Source organism: Pinus tabuliformis, chromosome 5_1 (genome assembly GCF_031772625.1).
Source record: "Pinus tabuliformis cultivar Carrire ecotype Pingquan chromosome 5_1, CPIR1, whole genome shotgun sequence".
Classification (NCBI taxonomy): Eukaryota; Viridiplantae; Streptophyta; class Pinopsida; order Pinales; family Pinaceae; genus Pinus; species Pinus tabuliformis.
Genome location: NC_142305.1, coordinates 461,191,332 through 461,207,738, shown reverse-complemented (window position 1 = coordinate 461,207,738; position 16,407 = coordinate 461,191,332). Strand labels below are relative to the sequence as shown.

Below are 16,407 nucleotides of genomic sequence, written 5' to 3'. Positions count from 1 at the left end.
GTGATTTAAATGGTAAATTCGACCAAATTTTCATAAAAAATCATGTTGAAACTAATGGACTTCACAAAATTAAGGGTAAATCAAGTAAACATATGAAGATACTTGGCGTTTTCACCTTTTATTGTTTTGCTTCTTATTATTCTTTAGCTTCAATATTTAACCATGTTATTGCACCCTATTAAATAAAACCTCTGCAACCAAGTGATTTAAATGGTAAATTGGACCAAATTTTCATAAAAATGCAGAAGCTAATGGACTTCACAAAATTAAGGGTAATTCAAGTGAACAAATGAAGATACTTGGCCTTTCACCTTTTATTGTTTTGATTTTGATTATTCTTCGGCTTCAATGTTTAACCATGGAACATCATCTGGAAATGATTATTATAATGTGCAGGGATACAACAAATAGATACCACTCAAAGCCCCAATCAAATCCTTCTATAACAAATAGGTACCACTCAAAGGCCCAATTAAATCCTTCTATTTGGAGAAACAAAAAATTCATGCTTTTAAATAGCCTACATTAAAGAAGAATACCATGGGTTAAAAATACTATGGTAAAAACCATGGGTGAATACAATGACTCAAAAAATTATTTTTATTTTATTTTAAGGTATCTTTATTTTTATTTTTATTATTTTATTTCTATTGTTTATATTGGTCTGAGCACAATAAAAAATGACTAATTTTACTAAGAAATGAAAAATATTACATTATATTTTAAAATAAAAATATTACATTTAAAATCTAGAATCCAAAAACTACCAATGTAAATAAACTATTTTATTTTAATTATTAGTATATTTTTATTTTTATTTTTATGTAATTTGACATTACAACATCTCCTATAGTCGTAAAAATCATTTCAAAAGACGTTTTTTTAATGTAAACCAACATGTTAATAATTCAAAATCTAAAATAAAATAATAAGAGTGGAAATTTTTCCCAGACCCAATAAAATAAAAATAAAAAGTTATTTTAAAAAATATATAATTTTTCTTAACAAAGAATAACCAATCAATCCGCATTCACATAAAATAGTGAGTAATAACTCTCCTCTTTTGCTTTACAACTAAATTATAATAATTTCCCTATCTTTGATAAATACAAATTAAATTAAACCAACCTAGATCCATCTTAACCCCTGATCTATCAAGCCATGAGAGGGATCAAATCTCTTAAAATGCAAACACATTTTAGAGAGAAAAGAGATTTGAACCCTCTAGGCACTTGGCATATCTGGAGTTAAGACCTCTAGGCACTTGGCATATCTGGAGTTAAGATGAATCTGCGCTGATATAATATATATGTAATTGACATGAAATAGTTTATTTATAATTTACTTTCTCCCCATTAAAATGTTCAAACATGCCCTCTCATATCCATATATATTATTTTTATTATTATTATTTTTTAAAATATTAATGTCAAATTTATATTAAACATTGAAAGAAATACAATTATCCCTTGTACTTTGAATTAAAAAGCAACAATTAATGGAATAAGAATTCTTTCAATATTTCTCTATATATATTTCATGTTAAAATATTTTACTCAATTTGAGTATTGAAATATTTTGTTTATGACTTAAATTAAACTTTTATTTGTTATTGATATTTTAAAATCTTATATATCAACTCCGCACATATTCCTAGTTAATTTTAATTTTAATTACTTTATTTTCTTTATATAAGTTTATATAAAATTATTTTACTTAATATTGACATTGAAATATTTTACTTATGGAAGTCCTGGTTACCGGGTGCAAGCCCCGGAAGTGACGATTGACGCTATGTGATTCATTTCACTAGTTTCAATCCCACTTCTTCACCCCTGTGAGCATCACCCGATGCAATGAGTGCTAAGTGAACAATTCAAAAATCATGAGAAATTAGTCAGTTACGACTACCTCTCATGGAAATGGTCATACGTTAATGACTTACTTAACGCAATTGAATCCCAAAAAAAAATCTAATATAATGCACTGCGTAAACCCTAATACTTAAATTCAAAAAGAGTGAAGGGATCTCTACTTGAATGGTTCATGAGGCACAATACTTGCTAAGGTTTTGCAAATGGGGTAGCAAGCTAAGTGGGCTTGATTGTGGGGAAAACTCCACAGTTTAGCGCGCTTGAGCCAGAGGAGATCTGGGATGGGTGACCTCCCGGGAAGTCCTGGTTACCAGGTGCAAGCCCCGGAAGTGACGATTGACGCTATGTGATTCATTTCACTAGTTTCAATCCCACTTCTTCACCCCTGTGAGCATCACCCGACGCAATAAGTGCTAAGTGAACAATTCAAAAATCATGAGAAATTAGTCAGTTACGACTACCTCTCATGGAAATGGTCATACGTTAATGACTTACTTAACGCAGTTGAATCCCAAAAAAAAAAAAATCTAATATAATGCACTGCGTAAACCCTAATACTTAAATTCAAAAAGAGTGAAGGGATCTCTACTTGAATGGTTCATGAGGCACAATACTTGCTAAGGTTTTGCAAATGGGGTAGCAAGCTAAGTGGGCTTGATTGTGGGGAAAACTCCACAGTTAAGCGCGCTTGAGCCAGAGGAGATCTGGGATGGGTGACCTCCCGGGAAGTCCTAGTTACCGGGTGCAAGCCCCGGAAGTGACGATTGACGCTATGTGATTCATTTCACTAGTTTCAATCCCACTTCTTCACCCCTGTGAGCATCACCCGATGCAATGAGTGCTAAGTGAACAATTCAAAAATCATGAGAAATTAGTCAGTTACGATTACCTCTCATGGAAATGGTCATACGTTAATGACTTACTTAACGCAGTTGAATCCCAAAAAAAAAATCTAATATAATGCACTGCGTAAACCCTAATACTTAAATTCAAAAAGAGTGAAGGGATCTCTACTTGAATGGTTCATGAGGCACAATACTTGCTAAGGTTTTGCAAATGGGGTAGCAAGCTAAGTGGGCTTGATTGTGGGGAAAACTCCACAGTTAAGCGCGCTTGAGCCAGAGGAGATCTGGGATGGGTGACCTCTCGGGAAGTCCTGGTTACCGGGTGCAAGCCCAGGAAGTGACGATTGACGCTATGTGATTCATTTCACTAGTTTCAATCCCACTTCTTCACCCCTGTGAGCATCACCCGATGCAATGAGTGCTAAGTGAACAATTCAAAAATCATGAGAAATTAGTCAGTTACGACTACCTCTCATGGAAATGGTCATACGTTAATGACTTACTTAACGCAGTTGAATCCCAAAAAAAAAAAAAATCTAATATAATGCACTGCGTAAACCCTAATACTTAAATTCAAAAAGAGTGAAGGGATCTCTACTTGAATGGTTCATGAGGCACAATACTTGCTAAGGTTTTGCAAATGGGGTAGCAAGCTAAGTGGGCTTGATTGTGGGGAAAACTCCACAGTTAAGCGCGCTTGAGCCAGAGGAGATCTGGGATGGGTGACCTCCCGGGAAGTCCTGGTTACCGGGTGCAAGCCCCGGAAGTGACGATTGACGCTATGTGATTCATTTCACTAGTTTCAATCCCACTTCTTCACCCCTGTGAGCATCACCCGATGTAATGAGTGCTAAGTGAACAATTCAAAAATCATGAGAAATTAGTGAGTTACGACTACCTCTCATGGAAATGGTCATACGTTAATGACTTACTTAACGCAGTTGAATCCCAAAAAAAAAATCTAATATAATGCACTGCGTAAACCCTAATACTTAAATTCAAAAAGAGTGAAGGGATCTCTACTTGAATGGTTCATGAGGCACAATACTTGCTAAGGTTTTGCAAATGGGGTAGCAAGCTAAGTGGGCTTGATCGTGGGGAAAACTCCACAGTTAAGCGCGCTTGAGCCAGAGGAGATCTAGGATGGGTGACCTCCCGGGAAGTCCTGGTTACCGGGTGCAAGCCCCGAAAGTGACGATTGACGCTATGTGATTCATTTCACTAGTTTCAATCCCACTTCTTCACCCCTGTGAGCATCACCCGATGCAATGAGTGCTAAGTGAACAATTCAAAAATCATGAGAAATTAGTCAGTTACGACTACCTCTCATGGAAATGGTCATACGTTAATGACTTACTTAACGCAGTTGAATCCCAAAAAAATCTAATATAATGCATTGCGTAAACCCTAATACTTAAATTCAAAAAGAGTGAAGGGATCTCTACTTGAATGGTTCATGAGGCACAATACTTGCTAAGGTTTTGCAAATGGGGTAGCAAGCTAAGTGGGCTTGATTGTGGGGAAAACTCCACAGCTAAGCGCGCTTGAGCCAGAGGAGATCTGGGATGGGTGACCTCCCGGGAAGTCCTGGTTACCAGGTGCAAGCCCCGGAAGTGACGATTGACGCTATGTGATTCATTTCACTAGTTTCAATCCCACTTCTTCACCCCTGTGAGCATCACCCGATGCAATGAGTGCTAAGTGAACAATTCAAAAATCATGAGAAATTAGTCAGTTACGACTACCTCTCATGGAAATGGTCATACGTTAATGACTTACTTAACGCAGTTGAATCCCAAAAAAATCTAATATAATGCACTGCGTAAACCCTAATACTTAAATTCAAAAAGAGTGAAGGGATCTCTACTTGAATGGTTCATGAGGCACAATACTTGCTAAGGTTTTGCAAATGGGGTAGCAAGCTAAGTGGGCTTGATTGCGGGGAAAACTCCACAGTTAAGCGCGCTTGAGCCAGAGGAGATCTGGGATGGGTGACCTCCCGGGAAGTCCTGGTTACCGGGTGCAAGCCCCGGAAGTGACGATTGACGCTATGTCATTCATTTCACTAGTTTCAATCCCACTTCTTCACCCCTGTGAGCATCACCCGATGCAATGAGTGCTAAGTGAACAATTCAAAAATCATGAGAAATTAGTCAGTTACGACTACCTCTCATGGAAATGGTCATACGTTAATGACTTACTTAACGCAGTTGAATCCCAAAAAAAAAATCTAATATAATGCACTGCGTAAACCCTAATACTTAAATTCAAAAAGAGTGAAGGGATCTCTACTTGAATGGTTCATGAGGCACAATACTTGCTAAGGTTTTGCAAATGGGGTAGCAAGCTAAGTGGGCTTGATTGTGGGGAAAACTCCACAGTTAAGCGCGCTTGAGCCAGAGGAGATCTGGGATGGGTGACCTCCCGGGAAGTCCTGGTTACCGGGTGCAAGCCCCGGAAGTGACGATTGACGCTATGTGATTCATTTCACTAGTTTCAATCCCACTTCTTCACCCCTGTGAGCATCACCCGATGCAATGAGTGCTAAGTGAAAAATTCAAAAATCATGAGAAATTAGTCAGTCACCCGATGCAATGAGTGCTAAGTGAACAATTCAAAAATCATGAGAAATTAGTCAGTCACCCGATGCAATGAGTGCTAAGTGAACAATTCAAAAATCATGAGAAATTAGTCAGTTACGACCACCTCTCATGGAAATGGTCATACGTTAATGACTTACTTAACGCAGTTGAATCCCAAAAAAAAAAAAAAATCTAATATAATGCACTGCGTAAACCCTAATACTTAAATTCAAAAAGAGTGAAGGGATCTCTACTTGAATGGTTCATGAGGCACAATACTTGCTAAGGTTTTGCAAATGGGGTAGCAAGCTAAGTGGGCTTGATTGTGGGGAAAACTCCACAGCTAAGCGCGCTTGAGCCAGAGGAGATTTGGGATGGGTGACCTCTCGGGAAGTCCTGGTTACCAAGTGCAAGCCTCGGAAGTGACGATTGACGCTATGTGATTCATTTCACTAGTTTCAATCCCACTTCTTCACCCCTGTGAGCATCACCCGATGCAATGAGTGCTAAGTGAACAATTCAAAAATCATGAGAAATTAGTCAGTTACGACTACCTCTCATGGAAATGGTCATACGTTAATGACTTACTTAACGCAGTTGAATCCCAAAAAAATCTAATATAATGCACTGCGTAAACCCTAATACTTAAATTCAAAAGAGTGAAGGGATCTCTACTTGAATGGTTCATGAGGCACAATACTTGCTAAGGTTTTGCAAATGGGGTAACAAGCTAAGTGGGCTTGATTGTGGGGAAAACTCCATAGTTAAGCGCGCTTGAGCCAGAGGAGATCTGGGATGGGTGACCTCCCGGGAAGTCCTGGTTATCGGGTGCAAGCCCCGGAAGTGACGATTGATGCTATGTGATTCATTTCACTAGTTTCAATCCCACTTCTTCACCCCTGTGAGCATCACCCGATGCAATGAGTGTTAAGTGAACAATTCAAAAATCATGAGAAATTAGTCAGTTACGACTACCTCTCATGGAAATGGTCATACGTTAATGACTTACTTAACGCAGTTGAATCCCAAAAAAAAAATCTAATATAATGCACTGCGTAAACCCTAATACTTAAATTCAAAAAGAGTGAAGGGATCTCTACTTGAATGGTTCATGAGGCACAATACTTGCTAAGGTTTTGCAAATGGGGTAGCAAGCTAAGTGGGCTTGATTGTGGGGAAAACTCCACAGTTAAGCGCGCTTGAGCCAGAGGAGATCTGGGATGGGTGACCTCCCGGGAAGTCCTGGTTACCGGGTGCAAGCCCCGAAAGTGACGATTGACGCTATGTGATTCATTTCACTAGTTTCAATCCCACTTCTTCACCCCTGTGAGCATCACCCGATGCAATGAGTGCTAAGTGAACAATTCAAAAATCATGAGAAATTAGTCAGTTACGACTACTTCTCATGGAAATGGTCATACGTTAATGACTTACTTAACGCAGTTGAATCCCAAAAAAAAAATCTAATATAATGCACTGCGTAAACCCTAATACTTAAAAACAAAAAAATATTTTGTTATTAATATATTTTTGTTTTAAATATCACATGTAAACAATGTAGAATGAATTACACATCATGTATTATCAATAATACTATTCCCTATCATCTCCATATTAATTAATGAAGAAATTACATTTTTAAAATTATTTTTTTAACTATCTCCATATTAGGTAGTGAAGAAATTATATTTGTTCCTCACACTAAAATGTTAGGTGTTTTTTGTTTTAACTTTCACTTACTTTACATCTCTATATAAAGTTGTGTAAATTAAAGTGCAAATTGAAGTATTTTAATTATGGCTAACATTAATTTTTTTTTGCTATCACTATTTTTAATTTGTTGATTTAAATTATTATTTCACTATTTTTAAATGTAACAATATCTCTCCCTCGATGGGGATGACAAAAAATCTGGTCAAATCACCTCGGGGTATGCCCCACGAGGCATGTTGTAGGTGAGCTAAGGATGATGTATACATAGATACGATGGGATGGTAGGTTGCCAAACTTTCTAGACCCACCTATGTACATTACATTGTGTAGAAGCATTAGTGCAATAATTGTTGTATGTTGGGTGATGAACTCAGAGTGCAGGGTGGCGAATTGGAGTGTTGAAGGTCAGACAAGCTTGTTAGGGCCATGGGGTAGCTGGAATTCTGTGGAGCGCTCAGATATTGGTTTTGTGGCTTCTCATAAGGGCTTTTGTGCTTGAGTGGGCCTAATGGTTAAGAGCTTGTGTTTCCTCATAAGAGGTCTCGGGTTCAAAACCAGAGGGGGGTAGAGTATGTATGTCTTTGTAGGCTTAACAGTCAAATCGATGCGTGGAGGTGGGTCCCTTGTCCCACAAACAAGGGGTCTCATACACCAATTTGGTGTCTGGCTTGGCCGTGACCTTAAAATTGGATAATAATTAGATAAAAATAATAATAAATGGGATCCTGGTTCATTTGGAGGTATCTCTCCTCTTTAGTGCTGTAAGGTTGGTAGTGTGTGGTGGAACCCCAGGCGCTGACGTAGGAGGGCTGCTTCGGGCTAGTGGGTACTCGACGATCTCCTTGTAATAGGATGCTTTTAGTTTTGGTCTTTCTCTGAGTTGTTGTTTCTGATGGTGGTTAGTAATGTGACGTTGCCGCTTGTCCTTTGGAGTGGGTGGCCTAGTTTGTGGACACGTTCTCATTCTGAAGAGAATTTTCCTTAGGGTAGTCAGAGTTTGTGATGGTTCCAGTTTCTGTTGTGTCCCTCAGGCAAAATTCACTAGGGTGGTGGCGCAACCGGTCATCGGGCGACCTACAAGACCCTGGTTAGCTGTTACCTGGTTGTGACTATTGTGGTATTGGGTGTGCTGTTGTGTGCTTTTGGGCTGAGAATTGTTGTCGGCCCTCCCTTGTTCTGGTTATGGAATGCTGGAGGAGAAAGGTTGACCAGGGGTTTTGGAAGGGTGCTGGTAGAAAGGGCTCAATGGGAGGTTTGGCTTGGACAAAATTGTGAAGTCATAACGTGGAGGTTGTGGCAGTGCTTGTGTCTGCTCGGGGTTGTGTTGGAGGTCGATTCCTTTTGGGTGGTAGAGTTATCCTCGATCATTTTGGTAAGCAATCTTTGGGTGCCGCCAACCATGCCTCGCTAGCGTGGTCATCCTTGCCATGGAGGTGGGCATCACGACCCTGTTGGGCACCAAGCTTGTGACTTGAGTTCGGCTTTTGAGGATGTGATCAGTGGAGAATGAGCGGGTGAGGTTGCTCATGCTCATGGGCATTCTCCAGTCAGAGTGGAGGCTCCAGCCACGGTGGAAACAATTGCTAAACAACTGAGAGGTGTCTAGACCAACCTGGACATCATAAGGGAGCATTGTTTTGAAGACAAGAATGAATTTGTGGCCTACATGAACAACATTCAATTCAGTGTCAATGAGACTCTAGAACAACTCAAGAGCATTCGACGGAACCAAAGACGCCTCAATGACCACTTGCATGACTTGGAGGCCCGAGTAGAGCACATCGAATTTCATATGCATGAGCGAGACAACTTCCCAACAGTTCCTCCTAGACTTCATCCTCACCACCCTCCGTGACATGTCGCTCTTAGGTTCTTTGTCTTTTTGCTATGTAAGGTTGGTAAGCCTATCATAAATAATGGTTGTATGGTTATATCTGATGCTTTCTCCGACACCACCCCTCGCTCTCATCTCTGGTCTTCGTGAAACCAAGGGACCATGAGGTCAATTTTTGTACTCTAATTTTAGTGCTAATAATATAATATTACTCTTTTAACCCAAAAAAAAAAAAATTAACATCTCTACCATATTAAGCGATATAGTGCCTCTAGCCGCTATAAACCCAAAATACCAAAAACATTAACTTAAACAAAACAAATGCGTGAGAATGGTTGCGCACTTAAAATTATCACGTTGTGTTAGATCAAGTTTGAACATGTCTCCGCTACCTATGGGACTACTTGTAATTTTGAACCACAAGTTGTGTGTAAAAATCATTGATTACGTTAGAGTGATGTCCAAAATTCATCGCATATTTCCGTGGAGGACAAAAAGAAGATTATGTCAGAGAGTATGAGAATGCTTGCACCTTCCACAAACCTTAAGTTGCAACATGTTCTCAACAGCAACAGTCTCTCCATTCCGCTCAATGTGTCGCCAAACTTCCTGGCCTGGCATGTTATGCGTTCTCCAACCAATTCCAATTTCCGAGGCCTTGGACATTGGTCACAGTCCGACATTCAAAACTATTGTGGACTTTGATTGAATTTTGACTTGATGTAAGGTTCCAAACAAACCTTCTAGACAGCCCTGTAAGCCACCTCATCGAAACCATGCTCAGAGCTCGGATGCTACCATCGGGGTTCGGGCTGAACCAGACCGCAGCATTGTCCAGAGACTGTAAAGGATCCGGGCATTGCAGATTTGATTTGGGTTTGCCTTCATGTTATCAATTATCAACTCCTTTGGAGAGTAGAAACGAACTCTGTCGTACATTGTTCAATGCAAAGTCGAAGATATGTAGCCCATCAGCGCATCTGTTTAGGACCAGAGTTGAATCCCATGGAACAACTCTAGAGACTGATAAGAATGAGGAAGAAGAACCCAAAAGAGATTCAGGATATTCAGGTGCTTTCTGGACTGCAGTGGGTTTGATCATGGGCACTGCTATAGGACCTGGAATACTGGGTTTGCCTGCAGCAACAATTAAGGCAGGTCCCTTGCCATCATCTTTGACAATTTTGGCCTCATGGGTCTATGTCATTGCTTCTATTTTGCTTGTCGCAGAGATCGGTTGTGCAGTCATGGAACAGCAAGGATTGGATGAGGTGAGTTTTACAGGATTAGCAATGCATACATTGGGTGACAATATGGGAATTGTTGTTGCAGTAATTTATGCAATGTTGAACTATACTCTTTTGGTTGCTTGCATTGCTGGTCTCGGATCCCTTGTTCTGCAGTGGTTGCCCTTTCTGCCTTCTTTCATGGCCTGTCTTCTGTTTCCGGGTATGGTGGGGGGAATTATAGCCTTGGCATCGTTCAATGTAATCGATGGAGTAAATAGGGGTTTATGCGTTCTGATGACTACATCCATTTCAGGGCTTATAGCGGTTGGAGTATTGTTAAGGAGGCATTTTATCTGGGAATCTTTCAAACATGCTGCGTGGTTTCCGAGTGTGCTTTTGCCTGCTATCCCTGTAACTGTGCTTACACTAGGGTTTCATGTGATAACTCCTTTTATATGCAAGGTCATGGGAAGAGATCCATATGAGGTTCGAAAGGCTATTCTATGTGGTGGAGCTGTACCTCTTGCAATGGTTTTATCATGGAATGTAGTTGTTTTAGGGCTTGCTAGGTCAAGTCCGGCTTCCGGGTATTGGACCCAATAAAACTTTTGCTTTCTGTCAATTCCTCTGCCGTACCTGCAGTGCAAGCCTTTGCATTCTCAGCCCTTGGGACGACTTTGATAGGTTATGCCCTCAGCTTCCCTAAACAACTCTTTGATACCCTGCATTTGATCAAGTCTCTTGTCCAGCACCATTCTGAGGAGTTTGTAAAGAATTTTCCCTACAAAAGGGAAGTTGACAAAATGTCAAAAAATTGCAATGGAGCTGGCAGAGGAAGCCATGTAATAGATAAAAAGGATGGAAACGAATGCTGTGAAAAGGCTTTCTTGGACAAGTCACTGGATGACCACAAATCTGGTACAATTGACTTCCTTGGGCAGCAAGAAATGGGTAATGCCCCTAGTCACGGACATGAAATGATGATTGCTGCCAATAATGACTCAAATTATGCCCAGAATGACCAACATCTACAAAAATTTAACAAGGTGATGGCTGGAAAGGACAAAAGGAACTTGTGTGTGAAATCTTCCATTACAAGTCAGAAACACAACATGCCACAAGTCTCAAGTCCGAATAATTTTCAAATGGGGGAAATGCTGATGATCTGTCTTGTTTTGGGTCCTCCCATTCTAATTGGAACTTTCTTTCCCACGGCTTTTGCAGCAGCGCTTGATTTTGCAGGGGTCTATGCTAACTGCTTCTTGTTTGGCATCTTGCCTCCAGTGATGGCTTGGATCCATCGTTACGGTTATATGAACAGGTATGTTCTGTAGCACTCTATGAAATATAGTTAGATCTTTGGAAATTTTTATCTATCTGTTGAGCATATCTTTATGTATACCTATGAGCTTTATGAACTAATTTTTGTTCTACGAGTATCTATAGATATCAATTTGACGCATAGTTTTCTTTTAATTTTGTTCGCATACATTTCAAGTGATTGAAAAAGGGTTGTCATAGTGTGTCAAAGGCCATTCAAAGCCCTGGAAATTGCTTCAATCGGATTTGACAACTGCATGAATGTTGTTTCTGTGTAATAAACATGTATTTATTCATGTCATAGATAATTCTGGTTAAATAATTGTCAATAGGCCTTGATAAATCACCAGCCAGGCAAACACTCAGAGCTTGTAGGACAGCTGCACTGCCCACATACTTATGCAATCTCTGGATCCAACGGTTCTTTGCATCAGAAGATGCCCACTGTGCATTAAGAACTGGACCAAGCTGATGGAAGTGGGCACTGATGAAGAATGTATTACTATCTTCAAGAATCATACTTAACCAAGGGGTGTCCAAAACTCCACTCCCAATTATCATGATAATTTTGAATGGATCCTCCTATGGGATGAGACCAACAATCTTCATAATAGTGAGCTGGTCAGAAGAAGAAAGGGTACACTCATGAGTTAAAGAATGCTAGTCCTTTCAAGAACGAGAACTGACATCCCACAAACCCTCTACAAAATAATCATTTTCCTACTTGACTGCCATGCCTGAAAGCGAAGTGAGATCAGCGACACAAGTACCTTGTACCTTCCAGTTCCAAATTGGCCTTTTAGCCAAATCCAACCCTTCTCAACTGATTGACATCTGTGACCTTACCAAACCAGCAACATTTTTCCATGCTGATCAGATACTTTAAAAACAAATGGTCCAGTTATCTGAAAATTATGACTTGGTTGCTGGGTTACATGACTAGTTATTAGTCTAAAATCAATTTAGAAAACTCCCTTTTTCACAAAGCATTCAGGTTTTTAGCTAAATTGTACGAGTTTCTTAAATGGGGACTTGGGTGTTGGGGACGACTAGAGTGCAAACCCCATACTGCCAAATTTATTTCTTAAGAAATAGCAAAATTATTATTTTAAAAATTTAAATTAAAAAAATCCAAAAATATTAAAAAAAAGAAAAGAAAGTAAGTTCATGAGAATTTTAAAAATCAAACATCAACTATACCACATAAATATTAATTTAATTCAAATACCAAATACTATTATCATAAAATCTTAAAGTTACAGGTTATTAGAAATGCGCAAATGCATAATCCAATTTCCAAATTAAAATATGTCAAAGCGCCAAAATAGTGCATAGTACATAGTCCAAACTATCTAGGTGGGAACAAACAACAAACTTACCTCCATAGTAGACTGCGAATTATTAAAAACGAAAAAAATATTCAAAGTTTTGAAAGAATTATTCATATGAATTTTAAAAATCAAACATAAACTATGAAACATAAACACCAATTTAATTCAAAGACCAAACGCTGTTGCCATACAATCATAAAATGTTACAAGTTATGGGAAATGAACAGGTGCATAGTCCAATTCCAAATCAACTAAATGGGAAATAACAAACATCAAACTTAAGCCCATCATAGAACGGGTGGGTGGGCCTCCAAACAGTGAACTCGCTCCAAGTGGCAACGTCCAAACATTTTGCAAACTCAGTTCAAGTGGCAACGTCCAAACATTTTGCAAACTCAGTTGTAGAAAAGAAATGAGGGGAGAGATTTCAAAAAAGGAAGAAATGTTCAGCACACGTTTTCAAACCATGAAATGTTTTAGGTTTTTGTGGTTGGAATCGGATGATATAGTTTTGGATGAGATTGCGATATTTTGTTGTTTAAATTATATTTTTAAATGTATAAATAAATCTAACACCCTGAACATAACTTAGACTACATAATTTAAATTTTCAACTCTAAAAAAACCTACAAAGTTTGGAATATAAATAAAAAATTTATGCCAAAGAATCTAACATATAAGAATTAAACTTATACATTCCATTACAAAGTGACAAAGTCCAAACATTGAAAAACAAACTCAAACTCGGTTATAAACTATTTTTCCCTTTTTTAAATAACTTTAAAACAACAATTTTGAACCTTCAAATAGCGACTACCAAGATCCGAATTCAATGATCCAAATAGCACATGCAGCCGAAAACAACAAATAATGAATGAAAATAAACAAACATCAAACTATAAGAATTTGACAGGGTTAGTGCTTTTCCTTTGCTATTGGCTACAATGGATCCACGCTTGGCCAACATAGATTGGCACACCAAGGACGCCCAAATGTTCCAGATTTGTCGAGAGACATCTGGGAACGCCGGGATGGGGAATGTCCTGTGCCTGTTTTGGCGCCCTCTTTGGACTTTCGTATAGGGCACCCAAACATTTCTGATGTATCGAGTGACTTCTGGGAATTCTTGGTCCATGATTTTAGGAAGGGACATCCTAGAGGCAGGGGGGCGTCCTATGGGTACCCCGGAGCTTGTCGCCATTCAATTTTTTTATGTGTATACTCTGTTTATTTCTGTAAATTATATTCCATTTCTGTACTCTGTTCCGGCTTCTAAATGTAGTAGGGCAGGGCAGACACTTCCCGAGGTTCACAGATATTTGCGTGCGGGAAGTCTACGTCAGGTTTGTTGGACATGTTGTGATAGTAGGTAACGTGTCGATAAAAAAAGAGCCATAGCCTAAATTTAATTTCTCTTTTCTTTTCTTTACCCGGGCTAGAGAGTGGGGTGCGGGAGGACATTATAACCAATATAATTAAAACATATTTCTGAGCAGTTTGTTTTCCTAGAGTTCTGATTTTTCACTGGTTGTTACCTTAGAATACTGTAAAAATACTCATCAACACAAATCCGGTGTCACCATTCTTGAGTATGACATTGGAATATTATGTGATCTAATAATACCTAGATTTTTGTTTGAGTTCCGGTAACCACTATAGGAAAGGGGACGAAAAATCTTCTGTCAAAGTAGAAATGATATACCGGAAAAACGATGCTAACAGCTAATCGTGTCATTTCTGAATCAACAATCGATAACATGCACAATGCTTGCTTATGGCTGGAGCTAACCAGCCATATATTGGGTATTTAATGCCTTCAGAGCAGCACGCAACTTAGCCCGATAACACGAGCAGGCAAATATTATTTAATGCCGAATTTACCCGCTCCCGTGTTATCGCGTTAAGTCGCGTGCTGCTCTGAGGACATTAAATACTCAATATATGGCTGGTTAGCTCTTTCCCTTGCTTATTGTGTTGTAGCTCAGAGCTGCCCCTCGATGCAGCATGTTCAACTTGACCTCAAACCACAACGATGGCAGAATTAGCATCAAGTTTGTCTTTCATGAGCATGTCTGTCACCGAGTTTGTCTTTCATGAGCAGGAACATGAAGAGGCCATTGATTCAACGCAGAGTCTTTCACGGGCACGAGCATGAAGAGGGCCATTGACTTCAATGCAGTATTAATGTGCTTGGGCTGCTCATAGATTCTCTCCACAGGGTCGAATGGGCTGATTTTTAAGGATCTGTGTAATGCGAGTATTCATATAATTTTCGCTTTTCATATCATTTTCACTTTTTTTTTACCCTCTGTGCAAAGACTTGGAGCTATTCTTTTCCTCATCTCTCTTCGTTTAAATCTTATTACCCTTAAGACTTGGAGCTAAGCTTTTTTAGTTATTAGAACTAGGTCCTTTAAATCGTTGGAGCTAAGTACTTTTATCTTTCTTTTGGATTAGGTTGGGTTGTGGAAAGTCCATCTTCTGTCCCTATTGGGGCTAAGCCCTTTTTATTGGACCTAGGTTTTTTAAAACCTTGGAGCTAATCTTCCTTTAATCTTTATTTGGGCTTAAGTTGTGGTTGCCAAAAGTCCATCCTTAGTTTCGGGGTTTAGGTAGGGATCATGGAGAGTCCATCCTCCGCCACCAGAGAGTTAGGCCTTAAGCCCCATCTTCCAAGGTATGAGGTGGCCTTTCTATTCTTCTCGCCTTCCTTACCCTTCTCTTTGCATTCCTTCTATCTGGGAGGAGGGCATAGGGTAGGGATTATTTGCTCAACTCCTTCCTTTAAGCTCTTTCCCTGCCTCATCCCCTTCCATGTTTATGTTTCCCTTCCATCCTCACTTATCTCCATTGCATCTGCTTTCCTGTCTTACTTTCTCTCCATCTTCCTGCCCTTCGTCTTCACCTTCTGTCCTCCACCTTCCTTCAATTTCCCTTTGGGTGGAGAGTGTTAGATTCTGATGTTTCACTCTTCTCCTTCCATGCTCTTACCTTCTCTCACCTTTCATTTCTCTTCCACACTTTGCCTTAACTCCTTCCCGCTTTCATACTTCCTTACCTCTGTCCCTTTCACTTTCCTTGTTAGTGACTCTCCACCTTCCTGCCTTCCTTCTTCAACTTGTCATTGCTGCCTTTCTCACTTCAGTTCCTTTAGGCAGAGGGCAAAGGTCAAGGATGTTTCACTCTTCTCCTTCCATGCTCTTACCTTTGCTCGCTTTTCCTTTCACCACTTTGCCTCCACTCCTCCCTGACTTCATACCTGTCTATTATTTGCCTTTCCTTTTCCCATCTTTCACATTCTACTCCTTTGGGCATGGGATGGAGGTGATTTGTTTTCCCATCAATCTTTTACCGTCACCCTACTTACCTTTGTTTCACATCAAAAACTCTCGGCACATTCTAAGACCCAAGATCTAGTGAGAATTGAGGCGGTTAATAGGTGGCAAGCCGTGTCGTAATTTTTACATCTCCATGATACACATACTCGTACTTTAAGACAACTAAAACCAAAAAACTGAAACACCTATTAAAGCTTTAGATATGCATAAACAAAAGTGCTAAATGAAAAATTTAGAAGTGTACATATCGCAGATAAAGAAATGAGATTAGTCCTGCAAAAGATGAACTCTAATGTAAGAAATGTGTAGCATGAATGTATGAAGTTATGAACAAGAAGTTG

At 39.4% G+C, this 16,407-nt stretch overlaps 1 pseudogene across 1 annotated transcript in view; it reads left to right on the top strand.

Moving 5' to 3' along the window:
* The first annotated feature begins 9,357 nt into the window (after positions 1-9,357).
* The window catches only part of LOC149165488 (uncharacterized), a 46,517-nt pseudogene continuing 39,467 nt past the window's right edge, over positions 9,358-16,407 (top strand). Inside the window, exon 1 of the transcript XR_016260755.1 lies at positions 9,358-11,398. The product of XR_016260755.1 is annotated as an uncharacterized LOC149165488 (transcript). The remainder of the gene's footprint in view (positions 11,399-16,407) is intronic.